The sequence below is a fragment of the Lynx rufus genome, unplaced genomic scaffold (assembly GCF_022079265.1).
Source record: "Lynx rufus isolate CCGP_SWC_20201006 ecotype Redwood Valley unplaced genomic scaffold, mLynRuf1.p SCAF_3, whole genome shotgun sequence".
Lineage (NCBI taxonomy): Eukaryota > Metazoa > Chordata > Mammalia > Carnivora > Felidae > Lynx > Lynx rufus.
This window is the reverse complement of record NW_025814845.1, coordinates 100,375,544-100,388,016: the sequence shown is the minus strand read 5'-3', so window position 1 is coordinate 100,388,016 and position 12,473 is coordinate 100,375,544. Positions and strand designations below refer to the sequence as shown.

Genomic DNA, 12,473 nt, shown 5'->3' with positions numbered 1-12,473 from the left:
ATACTAGACTAAGTTAGAACTACCAGATCTAATGTTATAGCTGTGTGACCATGGGCAAGTTACCTAACCATTCTGTGCTCTATTCCCTCATCTGTAAAACGAGAACACTAATAGTACCTACCTGACAGAGGTGAATAGTGAAAACTGATAAATCATGTATGTAAACCATTTAGAATAGCACCCAGCACATAGTAAATAATACACCATATAAATGTTTGCTGATTGCAACCAATGCTTTTGGTGTCTTGCCCACATACTGTTAGCATTCATCTCTACACAAGATGACTGCTCATTTGGAACAACCGAATACTTTACTGAGGGCTGCTTTTGGACTGCAGAAACATGCTCAGCTTATACTCAGGGCAAGCCAGAAATGCCAAAGAGGTAACATCAATGACGGCTAGGAAAGTGGTGGATACACAACTGCAGCTTCTTTGTTCTTGATTTGGGATAACTCTGAGGCATAGTATTTTTTTTAAGTTTACTTATTTATTTTTGAGAGAGAGCAGAGGAGGGGCAGAAGGGGGCGGGGGGGGAGGGAGAGAGAGAGACTTCCAAGCAGGCCCCACGCTGTCAGCACAGAGCCCAATGCAGGGCTCAAACTCCCCAACCATGAGATCATGACCAGAGGTGAAACTAAGAGTCAGACGCTTAACCGACTGAGCCACCCAGGCGCCCCTGAGGCATATTCCGTTTGGTTTCCCAAGAGTTCACCAATGGTAGTGAGCTCCAGATGCCCACAGTGGTAACTGCTAGGATAATGCCCTTTACTGACTTCAATCCCTTTCCTTTCTTACTTCCCCATTCTCCTACCAGTCTTTCCTACGATCACTTCTATACTTGAGTCCTTCCTTATCCAGCTATTGGTTCTAGGAAGACCTAAACTAAGGAACTATTTTTTTGTTTGTTTGTTTGTTACCAGTCCTATTAAATCTGAGGATAGCTTTCTTTTACATGAAAAATGATTCTGTACTTTAAAGAGATCATAAAAAATAAATAAATAAAATTAAAAAATAAAATAAAGAGATCATAAAACCATACCATTTAAAGGACACAGTGTTAAATATTTAATATCTTTTAAAAGTTTGGTTTAATTCAGGGTGTGTGTGTGTGTATATATATATATATCATGTATAATATATATATATACATATACATATACATATATATACACATGAGCATACATATATACATATATGTATATACATATACATATACATATATACATATGAGCATACATATATGCATATATGTATACATGTATGCATACATACATACATACATATATGCATACATGTATACATATATGCATATACATATATATATATATGACAGAAAGAGAAACATTTCCTTCATCTGAACAGGAAGAAAGGAAAGGAAAGACCAAGATATGGGGAGATCTGGTGATAGAAAGATGAAAGAATCTGATGGCTTCCATAGATTTTTGAAAAATCAAATTCAGGGCGCCTGAGTGACTCAGTTGGTTAAGCATTTGACTTCGGCTCAGGTCATGATTTCATGGTTCATGAGTTTGAGTCCCTCATCAGGTGAGCTCGAGCCCCTCTTCAGGTGAGCTCCATCCACTTCTTTTTCTTTCTCTCTCTCTCTCTCCCCCTCCCTCATGGGATATTCTCTCTCTCTCTCTCTCTCTCTCTCTCAATAAAAAAAAAAAAGTCAAATTCATATTTATCTAAAATCTCTTCTATTTCATTTTTTTTTTTTTACTTATTTTTTTTTACTTATTTTTACTTTTTTTACTCCAAGTTTTTTGGCACTAGTCCCATAACTTCTACAGTACCTGTTCTTTTTCTATTTTTCTTAGTTTTTAGCTTTTAATTTGTGTTTGTGACAACTGTAAGAAGAATGACCCTAAGTGGTTGGTGAAAGAAAATAATGAATAAGAGGGCCTTCATCACCACAGCTTACCCCAAGTCCCCCAATTCCACCCTACCTCAGCAATAATTATTTATCATCTCAGAAAAGGGGTGAGTGGGAGGAACTGGAGGATCTGTGCACCTGCCCACAGCTTGTCAAGAAAACTTCACTGCACTGGTTAGTTTACCTTCTTCCAAAAGAAGAGATATCATCCCATAATTTGACACAGGATTTCAGGTATAAGGTTTTCCTATATCAGGTTTAAACTGGAACAAGTCTATATATAACATTACCTATGATGTGAAAAGATCTGGTTATGAAGAGACAGAGCTTTCTTGGGTACTGTCATGGGAAAGTAAATACTGATTTAGATTTTTTGGAACAACATAGTTAAGACAGTTGCTTGATAATGTTGAGCTACTTTTTTGTTTATTCATTCAATAAATATTTATTGAGCTTAAAAATTCTGTAATACAGCTAAGAATTCTGAGTATTAAGTACAAGATTTGGAATATTTACAATAACCTTTTTAGTACGATGTCTGGAAATATAGAAAATACTAGAAAAAAAAAAGGCTGTTTGAATGAATACCTGTATCTTAGCAGTTATCGCACCATATTACAATCATTACTTTAGAAGTTTGTCTCCCCTGGTAGACAAATGTTCTTAAGGATGGGTTTGCCCTACCCATTTAAGCGTAATATCTAACCAAGTTCTGTATACAGAAGTCTCTCAATAAATACTTGTTTCAGAAATGAATGAAATAAATACATCATCATGGAAGTACATAATTATGAGCTATCGCCAAAAGTATTAAAAAAAAAAAATGGTAAGTGAGTATTCCAATGTACCCAGAGCCAAAGAGATTCCTAAGTGATCTTTTTCACTCTCAAGAAAATCTGGTTTTCATTTGCTTGAGTTTAAGAAGAGGATATTCAACTTTTTAACAACCCAATTATGTGAAAAAAGTTTAATCAAATCTCACGCAACAATGAAATCACAATTCTTTGTATAAAAAGACAAATCACAATTCTTTGTATCTTCAGACCATCATATTAAAATTCTCCGCATTTAATTATAGTTCCTTTTCTAAAATGTTTTTATTGTACTGTATTGTATTGTATCGTATCTTAATTTGAGAGAAAGAGAGAGAGAGAGAGAGAGCGCAAACACACAAATGCACGAGCAGGGGAGGGGCAGAGAGAGAAAAGGGAGAGAATCCCAAGCAGGCTCTGAGCTGTTAGTGTAGAGCAGGGCTCGAAGACCACGAGATCATAATCTGAGCCAGTATCACTAGTCAGACACCTAACCAACTGAGCCACCCAGGCGCCCTCAGTTCCTTTTCTATAAAAGAAACTGCATGATTTGGCTATTGTTGAGAGTGCTGCTATGAACATTGGGGTACAAGTGCCCATCAACTGATGAATGGATAAAGAAATTGTGGTTTATATACACAATGGAATACTACGTGGCAATGAGAAAAAATGAAATATGGCCTTTTGTAGCAACGTGGATGGAACTGGAGAGTGTGATGCTAAGTGAAATAAGCCATACAGAGAAAGACAGATACCATATGGTTTCACTCTTATGTGGATCCTGAGAAACTTAACAGGAACCCATGGGGGAGGGGAAGGAAAAAAAAAAAAAAAAGGACGTTAGAGTGGGAGAGAGCCAAAGCATAAGAGACTGTTAAAAACTGAGAACAAACTGAGGGTTGATGGGGGGTGGGAGGGAGGGGCAGGTGGGTGATGGGTATTGAGGAGGGCACCTTTTGGGATGAGCACTGGGTGTTGTATGGAAACCAATTTGTCAATAAACTTCATATAAAAAAAAAAAAAAAAAAAAGAAACTGCATGAGTTTTAAAAGTTGGAAAATAAATGAACTTTACAGCTCTCCTCTGAACTTCATCAATATTCATATTCTCTCTACCATCAGGTAAAATTAAACACCTATTAGGACAAAGCACTTACCCTTGGCCAATTTTACTGATCTACAGTAACTGTTACAGAATATATACACTTACTTGAGAATTTTTCAGTTACTGTTTGATTTCTGCTCATATGTAACAAATTATCTGGAGATAACTTTTGTAAAAGTTCCCCATTTCAAAGTCATTTATGTCCACCTTAAAATTAAGAAGCCAGATAACTGACCCAAATATCTAAGTAAATACCAATAAAAATGAAATGTCTGAACAGACTGCTCATCTCTATGACATAATGACATCCCAAAACAAAAGTAAAACATAAATCATATCATGACAACATTTTTATCCAAAATGAAGCTTCAAGGATGATTAGAACATTTGAGCTATTCATTTAAACACTGACCATTCACCAATCTAAAGGTAAACGGCCTAAAACACATGACTTTCCAATTCCATGATGCTTCATAAATAAAGTATATAAAATAGGGAAGTACTTACTACAACTAATATCTCACATAAAATAAATATGTAAATTTTACATTACAAGATAGTAATGGAATATATTAACAAGGTTGTTATTACCCATTAAACATAGAGTGATTGGAAAAGCCCAATCTGACTAAAATATTTTACCTATCAGGATACAAGGCTTTAAATTCCACCATCCATCCCTTCAAGGGGAATATTAACCAATATTATCTCTTAAAATTCAAAATAAAGCAAAAATCTATAATGTCCTATTCTGTTCATTTAAACAAACAAGATAGACAATTATCCTCTTAAGTTAGACCAGGTATATAATTATCTCTACCGAGAAAGTCATTCCAGGTTCCTTTCAGTCCCAGGATTCCAAGTGCAACAAACACAATTCACTATTAACTAACTCCAAAACCCAACAGAATTAAATGGTAAAATAACATTCTATCAGAAATAACAGAAATCACCTGGCATACTGGAACTAGGCTTTACAGTCAGATTTGAAATGGAAAGCTTGCTCTACCCCTTTAATACCTTCCTTAGCTGTGAGATAGCTTGAGCAAGTTACTGAATTTCTTTGAGCCTGTTTCCAAATGGCCATCTCTTCTCTGAAGAGATGCTCAAGGCATTAAAAACATGAAGCAAACAAGCTAACATACAGTGCCTGACAAGAAACACATTACAGCAGTGGTGCTAAGCTACTATCATTAATGTTCTTTAAGAAAAAATCAGCTCAACAAAAAAGGTGAAAGCTAAAAAAAATAAAATGCATAGCAGTAGACAATGATTGAAATGTATTTCATTCCTTACAATATATGAGAAAAATACATATATTTAACTAAATAACAGAATTTTATAACCAAAAAAATTAGTTGGCACAAATAACAATCAAGAAATTAAGTTAATATGAATAATGTAGTTCTACAAATAACAGTGAGTATGATATGATTCTTAGAAGCAGATCAAGTACCAAAATACACTAGTTACCAGGCAACTATTGCTAAAGAAATATTCAGATATGGTGAGTGACAATTCAAACACTAAAAATCTGCAAACTAAACATAGTTTTTAATAACGTAATCTATGCTACAAAAACTGTTCTTTATGTTATATATGAAAGAATTTTTAACATCTCAGAAATCATATCATTCAACAAAAATGTTGCACTTTAGCACACTTCACTGCTATAGACAGAAATTTATGCTGGTTTACCTAAATACTTATTAAAAGCAAAACAAATCTCTTAAAAATCTGTAGAAAACATATTAATAGGGTAAAAAGAACAGACTTCAAACTCTCCAAACCTAGAAGAAACCATGATTCTTAAATACAATTCACTTTTAATAACCCACCAGAACTAATTTCTACCTTCAACATATTCCTTGATATGGTCAGCAATGCAAAGAGCTCAATAGTAACTGCCAAGTGAAAGATGTAATCCATCTACTTTTACTTCCCATTCACTGGTCGTGGGGTTTTGTCTTCATTTTGTACTGACTAGTGAACACATTCTGCAAGTTTCCTTTCTTTTTTTTTTTTTTTTAAGTGTTTATTTATTTTTTGGGAGAAAGAGAAAGCACAAGCAGGAGGGGCAGAGAGAAAGACAGAAGGAAGACAGAGGGAAACACAGAATCCAAAGCAGGCTCCAAGCTCTGAGCTGACAGCAGCAAGTCCGATGCAGGGCTTGAACTCATGAACCCTGAGATCATGACCTGAGCAGAAGTCGAACACTCCAACTGAGCCACCCTGGTGCCCCTCCTTCAATTCTTTTAATCAAGAATTCAATGTATCAACTTTGATTTAGATTAAAAATACACCAGAAGGCATAACACTAAAAAGCACCAGCAAAATAAAATTCTAAAAGATTTTTGTAATAAATCTATTTCCATTTTCCTATCTGGCTCTTAAGGTTCTATCTTCTACCTTATGTCACTTCAGTCAGAAACCCTCCCAAATACATGTTCAAACTATTCACCCAACCAAAAAGGGTCTTTGGATGTGGGGAGAGGGAGAAACTTGTCACATGTGTTTACCAACACTCTCCTCACATCAAGTTCAAAGAAAACGTTTTCTTATTAGTATGTTGCTACCCTAAGAGCCCACAAGATTCATTTAACAGCCAATTCCTGTGAGCTGATGATATTGCTACAACTGAAACTGAACTTTCATGTAAGTAAAACAACAACAAAGAAGTCTGCTTTGGGGAAGTTTTATGTGGATATGACCCATACAGTACTACTGGTGATATGAGACACAGCATTTTAAATGGATATGAATAGAAATATACTTTATGGGGGCGCCTGGGTGGCGCGGTCGGTTAAGCGTCCGGCTTCAGCCAGGTCACGATCTCGCGGTCAGTGAGTTCGAGCCCCGCATCGGGCTCTAGGCTGATGGCTCAGAGCCTGGAGCCTGTTTCCGATTCTGTGTCTCCCTCTCTCTCTGCCCCTCCCCCGTTCATGCTCTGTCTCTCTCTGTCCCAAAAATAAATAAAAAACGTTGAAAAAAAAATTTTTTAAAGAAATATACTTTATGTATACATAAAAAGTGACCAAGTACAAACAGATCAATAATCTAAAATTCAGACTTTAAACATTTGGTCAATGTTCTCTTACCCTTTGAAACATTCATTCCATGGTATTAATTCACCATTAAAATGATAAAAATACAGCTATCATAACAATGGCTACAACACTTATTCAAGGTTTGCTGTGTGCTAGACACAGTGCTAAACACTTTATGTGCATTTACTCATCTAATTGTCACAAACAACTACTCATTAACAATTCCCCATTTTAAAGACGAGAAAACTATGGCACCGAGAAGCTAAGCACAAACACAGCTAAGGCCCCAGTAATTATCTCTTAGTTCTAAGTTTCGTTATATGAAAAATGAGATCCTTCCTCCCACCTCTACATTTAGAAGCTAATATGAATGCTACCAAAATTCAAATTTTGGCATAAAAAATTCATATTTTGCCCACTATGGCATTTTTTTTTAACCTAAAATGATTCTCTATTAAGGGTCAACAAGCACTTTTTTTAAATAACCCTGAGTGGTAACACAAGTTGTGCAGCCTGATTAGCAGCAAAAAAGGCCAAATTATAAAGCAAACCAAATCTAACTTAACCACCTCCCACTCCTCTAGAACCTCTCTCTCACCTGATCATAAAGGCTATTATTCACTGACTTTTAAAGAGCTTTTTTGCCCCTAAAGAACTTGACAATTGATAAAATGTATGGTAGTTTTAAAATGTCCAAAAACTCTTTAACATTCCTCCCTTCAAGAGGTAGAACTTAATTCCCCTCTCAGGTGTGGGCTGGACTTAGTGATACAGCTGTAAAAGAGTATGTCAGGAGCAATGGTGTGTAACTAAGTCAAAACTGGCATCACAGCTTCCTCCTTGTTCTCTCTTGGATCATCTGTTCCAGGGGAAGCCAGATGCCTTGTTAGGACATTTAAAAAGCCCCAGACAGATCGGCATGGTGAGGCTTTGAGGCCTCTAGCCAACAGACATGTATGTGTGCCATCATGGAAGCAAATCCTTCTGCCACAGTCGAGATGACTGAAGTTCCTGCCAAGATTTTGGCTGCAACCTCATGACAGACCCTAAACCAGAAGGACTGAGTTTAGGCGCTTCCAAATCCAGACTCACAGAAACTAAGATACTAAATATTTTAAACCACTAAATTCAGGTATAATTTGTTACTCAGCAATAGATCACTAATACAAAGTATGTGAAAAGTAATTTTGCAAGATAACTACAAGTTATCTCTATTCTGACAGTTCATACCGGTCACGTTAAGCTAAACTAATGCACTCTACTCTCCTCCAACTTACCAAAAGATGAGGAATCAGCAATAACACACCAAGAAGATTACCAACCCATGAATGAACCATTTCCTCTCTCTACTTTAAGCGAGAGTCTCCTGCATGGACTCTGTGGAGCAACCCCTACCCTGCTTCTACATATTCATCTGTATCCGTAATCATCACCATCTCCTTAACTCCTGTCTCAGAAGTCTATCTAAAGCACCCTTGACCTGCATCCTCATTTTCCATCCCTTCCAGCTTAGTCAGTGACCTTGCTTCACTAATTATTGTCCCTCTCTCCTCTATCTTAAAATTTTATTTTTGATGTTTTTTTATCCTCAGCAAATAAAGATTATAAATCATATCACTCATACCTTTAAAAAACAAAAACTCTCAAACTCATATATCTAGCGATCCCCTCTCTATTCAACTTAGAATCAAACTTTCTGAAATAGGTAAATGACAGTACCTATTTCAATTTCCTTATCTCTTACCAGTGTGAACTGGCTCCATCCATATAATCGCTCTTGCTCAGGTCAACAACTTTTTTAAATTTTTTTTTTAACATTTATTTATTCTTGAAAGAGATTGAGAGAGAAAGAGAGAAAATATGAGCGGGGGAGGGGCAGAGGGAGAGAGGGACACATAATCTAAAGCAGGCTCCAGGCTCCGAGCTGTCAGCAGAGCCCGATGCAGAGATCATGACCTGAGCCAAAGTCAGATGCTTAACCAACTGAGCCACCCAGGTGCCCCAACAACTTCTTGACATGTCTGATAGATACTTTCTTTGTCCTCATTTTATCTGATATCTCAAAGGTGTTTAATACTCACTCCTTTTCTCCAAACTCAGTTCTTCCACTGACTTCTGTGATTCTCCTGCTTCCTTATCCATTCATTCATCTCCTTTGAGGTGTGTCTTCCTTCCAGGATAGGGATTTATTAGTCTTCCCTATCCGCATTTCTTTTCTTTTACTCTACATTTTTTCCCTGAGTGATCTCATCTAGTCACATTGCTTTTAACCATCATCTATAAGCTGAGACTCCAAATTTTATATCCCCAGCGGGGTCTTCTTAACTAAGATCTATATCCAGCTTCCTAATGACATTTCTTGGAAGTCACAGATGCCTCATAACAACAGCCCCACAACCATGTTCCCCAATCTATTGTTCTTCCTATACTGCCTCAGTAAATGGTCCCAGAATCCACTCAGTTTCTCAAGCCAGATATCAGATATCAGTTCCTTTATCCTTCAAATGTTTATTATACATTTATTATGTGCTTGCATATGAAAGTAGCTAAAAATTACCCGGACTCGACTTTCTCTCAAGCCCAAAATCCTACTCAATACATCTCCTTTGCATCTGTCTAATCCATCTCCATCTTTAATTCCCATTTGCATCTCTGTACTTCTGGTTCTCATTTGCCACCTGAATTATTACAATGCCTCTTATGATCACCACTCTGCCAAACTCATCACCCTCCAACTCATCACCAGACTGTTGCCTGACCATGTCACTTCTATTCGTTATATATAAATTGCCTGAAATTTTCTCATATTAAAGAGTTAATTTTCTTAACCTCTCAAGAAATTTTTGAAATTCTATCATTATCTTTAACATGAAAAAAATATGATGAAATGAAGTCTAGAAGAATCCTAGTATCCCACTGTACCTTAGAGTAGCACTAGTAGAGTACCTTCCTTTATTAACTAAAATTATGAAAGATTTATTATAAATACAAACATTTACCATATGGGCAGTTTTCTAGTCTTTTATATAAACCAAAAACATCTTTGCACATAGAAATAAAAAAATGTATGATATTTCACAAAAATATTACCTTCCAGGCAAAATTCACTACTCTAGTATTCTCAAGGGCCATGATGAACACTAATACTAAAAGCCTGAAATATGGTACTCAATAAATATTGATGAAATGAATTAAATATTTCTTCATCGTGTTTAACTGTGTCTTCTACTAATCTCCATAGAACTTATAATATAAAATATACTTGACTTCAACATACCTAGTATCCTGTGAAGAACAAACCAAAGTCAACTAATTTTCTTCATTTATTTTTAAAGCCTTTTATAACATGGGCATGAGCAAGAAAAAGAAAAAAATGTTAACACTTGATAGAGAATTAAGCCAAAGCTTCCCTTGGGTTTCTCCTCCCAATACACAAGCTAAGCACACAACTTAATTGTCAATCAGATATCAACAATTCAAAAGTGAGGTAAGATGAATGGCAGGTCATGTTATATACTGCCCCAACCTTCACTCTATGACCATTCAAGCAGCTTAAAACACAACTGAAGCAGAAAGTCAGATTTCGTCTATCTCAGCTTTAATTGGAAATTATTTTTTTAAAAACTTGGCCAAAATATTTACTCAATTTTTTTCCAGAGTCTGCAGTGTTGTTTTTCTTTCTCCTTGTCTTCAGAAGGCCCACCTGCAGCGTTTCATCTTAACAAACCTGAAAAGAACATTTTAACCAATTATAGAAGATAGTTTGGCGTTATCAACATTTGCACCATTTCAGAATAAATTATTTGATTGCATGAGTGTGAATGCACACACATAGAAAGTGTTTAATGTTACTCCAATATCACATTTCCTTCTTTAAAGTTTCCAGACAAGAAATACTTCTAAACTAGAATAAGACCACGGTTTCCAAATTACAGTGTTCTAAAGCTTTTAGAACAAGGTTCCAGAAGTCAAATCCTATGTTTAAAACATAAGTGTGGCCTTAAAAAAGTTGTCCTCTCAAACTGTTTGTTCTCTGCTGGCAGGAATGGTGCCTCAGTTTCCTTCCTATTCCAAGCACCTGGCACACTTTTTATCAAATGAAAATCACTTTGCAAACTGCTCAGATACTTGGGAGATGGTAAAGCATACTGATTATGGGACCTTAAACTGGAGTCAGATTACCTGGTTTAAATCACATCTCTACTTTGTACAAGCTGATTTTTAGGGCTGCACGGTTTAGTTCATCTATAAAATGAGAGTAATAACAGACCTAACGTGATAGGATCGTTATGATGATTAAATGAGATAACATGCACATAAAATATGTCTTACTCAACAATTATGTAAAATGAATATTCTGGTTAATTCATCTATTTTCATATTAAATGTTTATGGTTAACTTAGAATAAATCAGCTTCAATGCCATACACAGGGTGAAAGCAGTAACATGAAACCAGTTGAAACGTACACGCTTGGGCAGTTACAAAAACATGATTTTCTTACAGAGGAAATTTACAAGAATTCTTTCCATTTAACAAGCGTCCCTAACTGTCTACTGTCAAAACTAAGGTCAATGGGGGTGGGAGTTAGGTGTGGAGGAGGGGAGAAAAGAATATACTCTGCAGAAGGAAAATCAACTTCCCTTCACCTTCCTTTGACCGTAAGATATTGTTTCCGCTGAAATGTACTCTTCAATAGTGTAGACTCAGCAAGCACCAACTCACAATACAACACACGTCCCGCCTGGATTGGGAAGGGGGAAGGTTCTAAGGCTCCACCGCCATCGGTCAGTAGACCCTACGTTAAGCAGTTCGGGGTCTGCCGCAGCCAAGGGCTCCCAGCAAGGCTAAAGCCGGAGCCTGCAGGTGCGCTTGTCCTTCCCGCCCGCGGAGTCCACACACCAAGTGGGCGCCGCCCACCCGTCTTATCACCATCCACAGAGGCCGCTCCGGCGTCGGCGCCCCCAAACATCGACTGTAATGGCTCTTCCAGGCCTTCCCATTGACCTTCTACACCCGGTCTACAGGTCCCGGTGCTGCAGGTAAGAAGAGCAAACTAGGAAACGAGTCGACGCCGCAACAGCGGCGAAGAAGCCAAACCTCCAGACTCTGACCTGGCTGAGTTCCAGAGATAATGGAAAACTGCTCACCCAACCCTGCCCAGTCCGACCCGTCCCCTCACCTGGGCGAGCGCCGGGGCGGCCTGGAACCGCACCGGCCTCTTCGAGGGACGCTAAAGGCCTCGGGCAGCGGCAGCAGCGCCGAGCCGGCCCGGGCCGGCGAAGCTCTGCCCGCGCCCACACCCTCTAGCCCCGCCACCCCGGCCAGCTGCTTTAGGTCCGGCCGGGGGCCCCTAGCCACTGACACAGAGAGGGGCGGAGAAGGATGGGAGGGGTCCCAGCTAGAGCCAGGCGTCGCTGCGGCTGCGGCTGCGTCAACTGGTAGCGTCAGACGTCACGGCGCCGGCACGCCACCCAGGCCCCATCCAGGGATCTGCAGCGCCCCACCCCTTTTCTCTCCTCCTCTTCCCCTGTCCCCGCACTGTGGGTGGAGCCTGGGCCGCTTGGCGGAGGTCCGGGGCGGGTTTGGAAAAATCGCTTGCCACTTAGCCACGGGAGAGGTCAATGAATGGC

General features: G+C 38.3%; 1 protein-coding gene across 5 annotated transcripts in view; it reads right to left on the bottom strand.

Annotated features, from left to right (window-relative positions):
• Nucleotides 1-12,220, bottom strand: part of BLTP1 (bridge-like lipid transfer protein family member 1) — a 211,637-nt gene extending 199,417 nt beyond the window's left edge. For 4 of the 5 annotated variants that reach the window (XM_047091908.1, XM_047091911.1, XM_047091910.1 and 1 more), the window contains exons 1-2: nucleotides 12,023-12,218; nucleotides 10,484-10,568 (exon numbers count right to left, since the gene is read on the bottom strand). The gene's annotated coding sequence lies outside the window, so the exon portion shown is untranslated. Of the gene's footprint in view, nucleotides 1-10,483; nucleotides 10,569-12,022 lie in introns of all 5 variants that reach the window. The other variant, XM_047091912.1, reaches the window with a different exon arrangement.
• Between the last annotated feature and the right edge of the window lie 253 nt (nucleotides 12,221-12,473).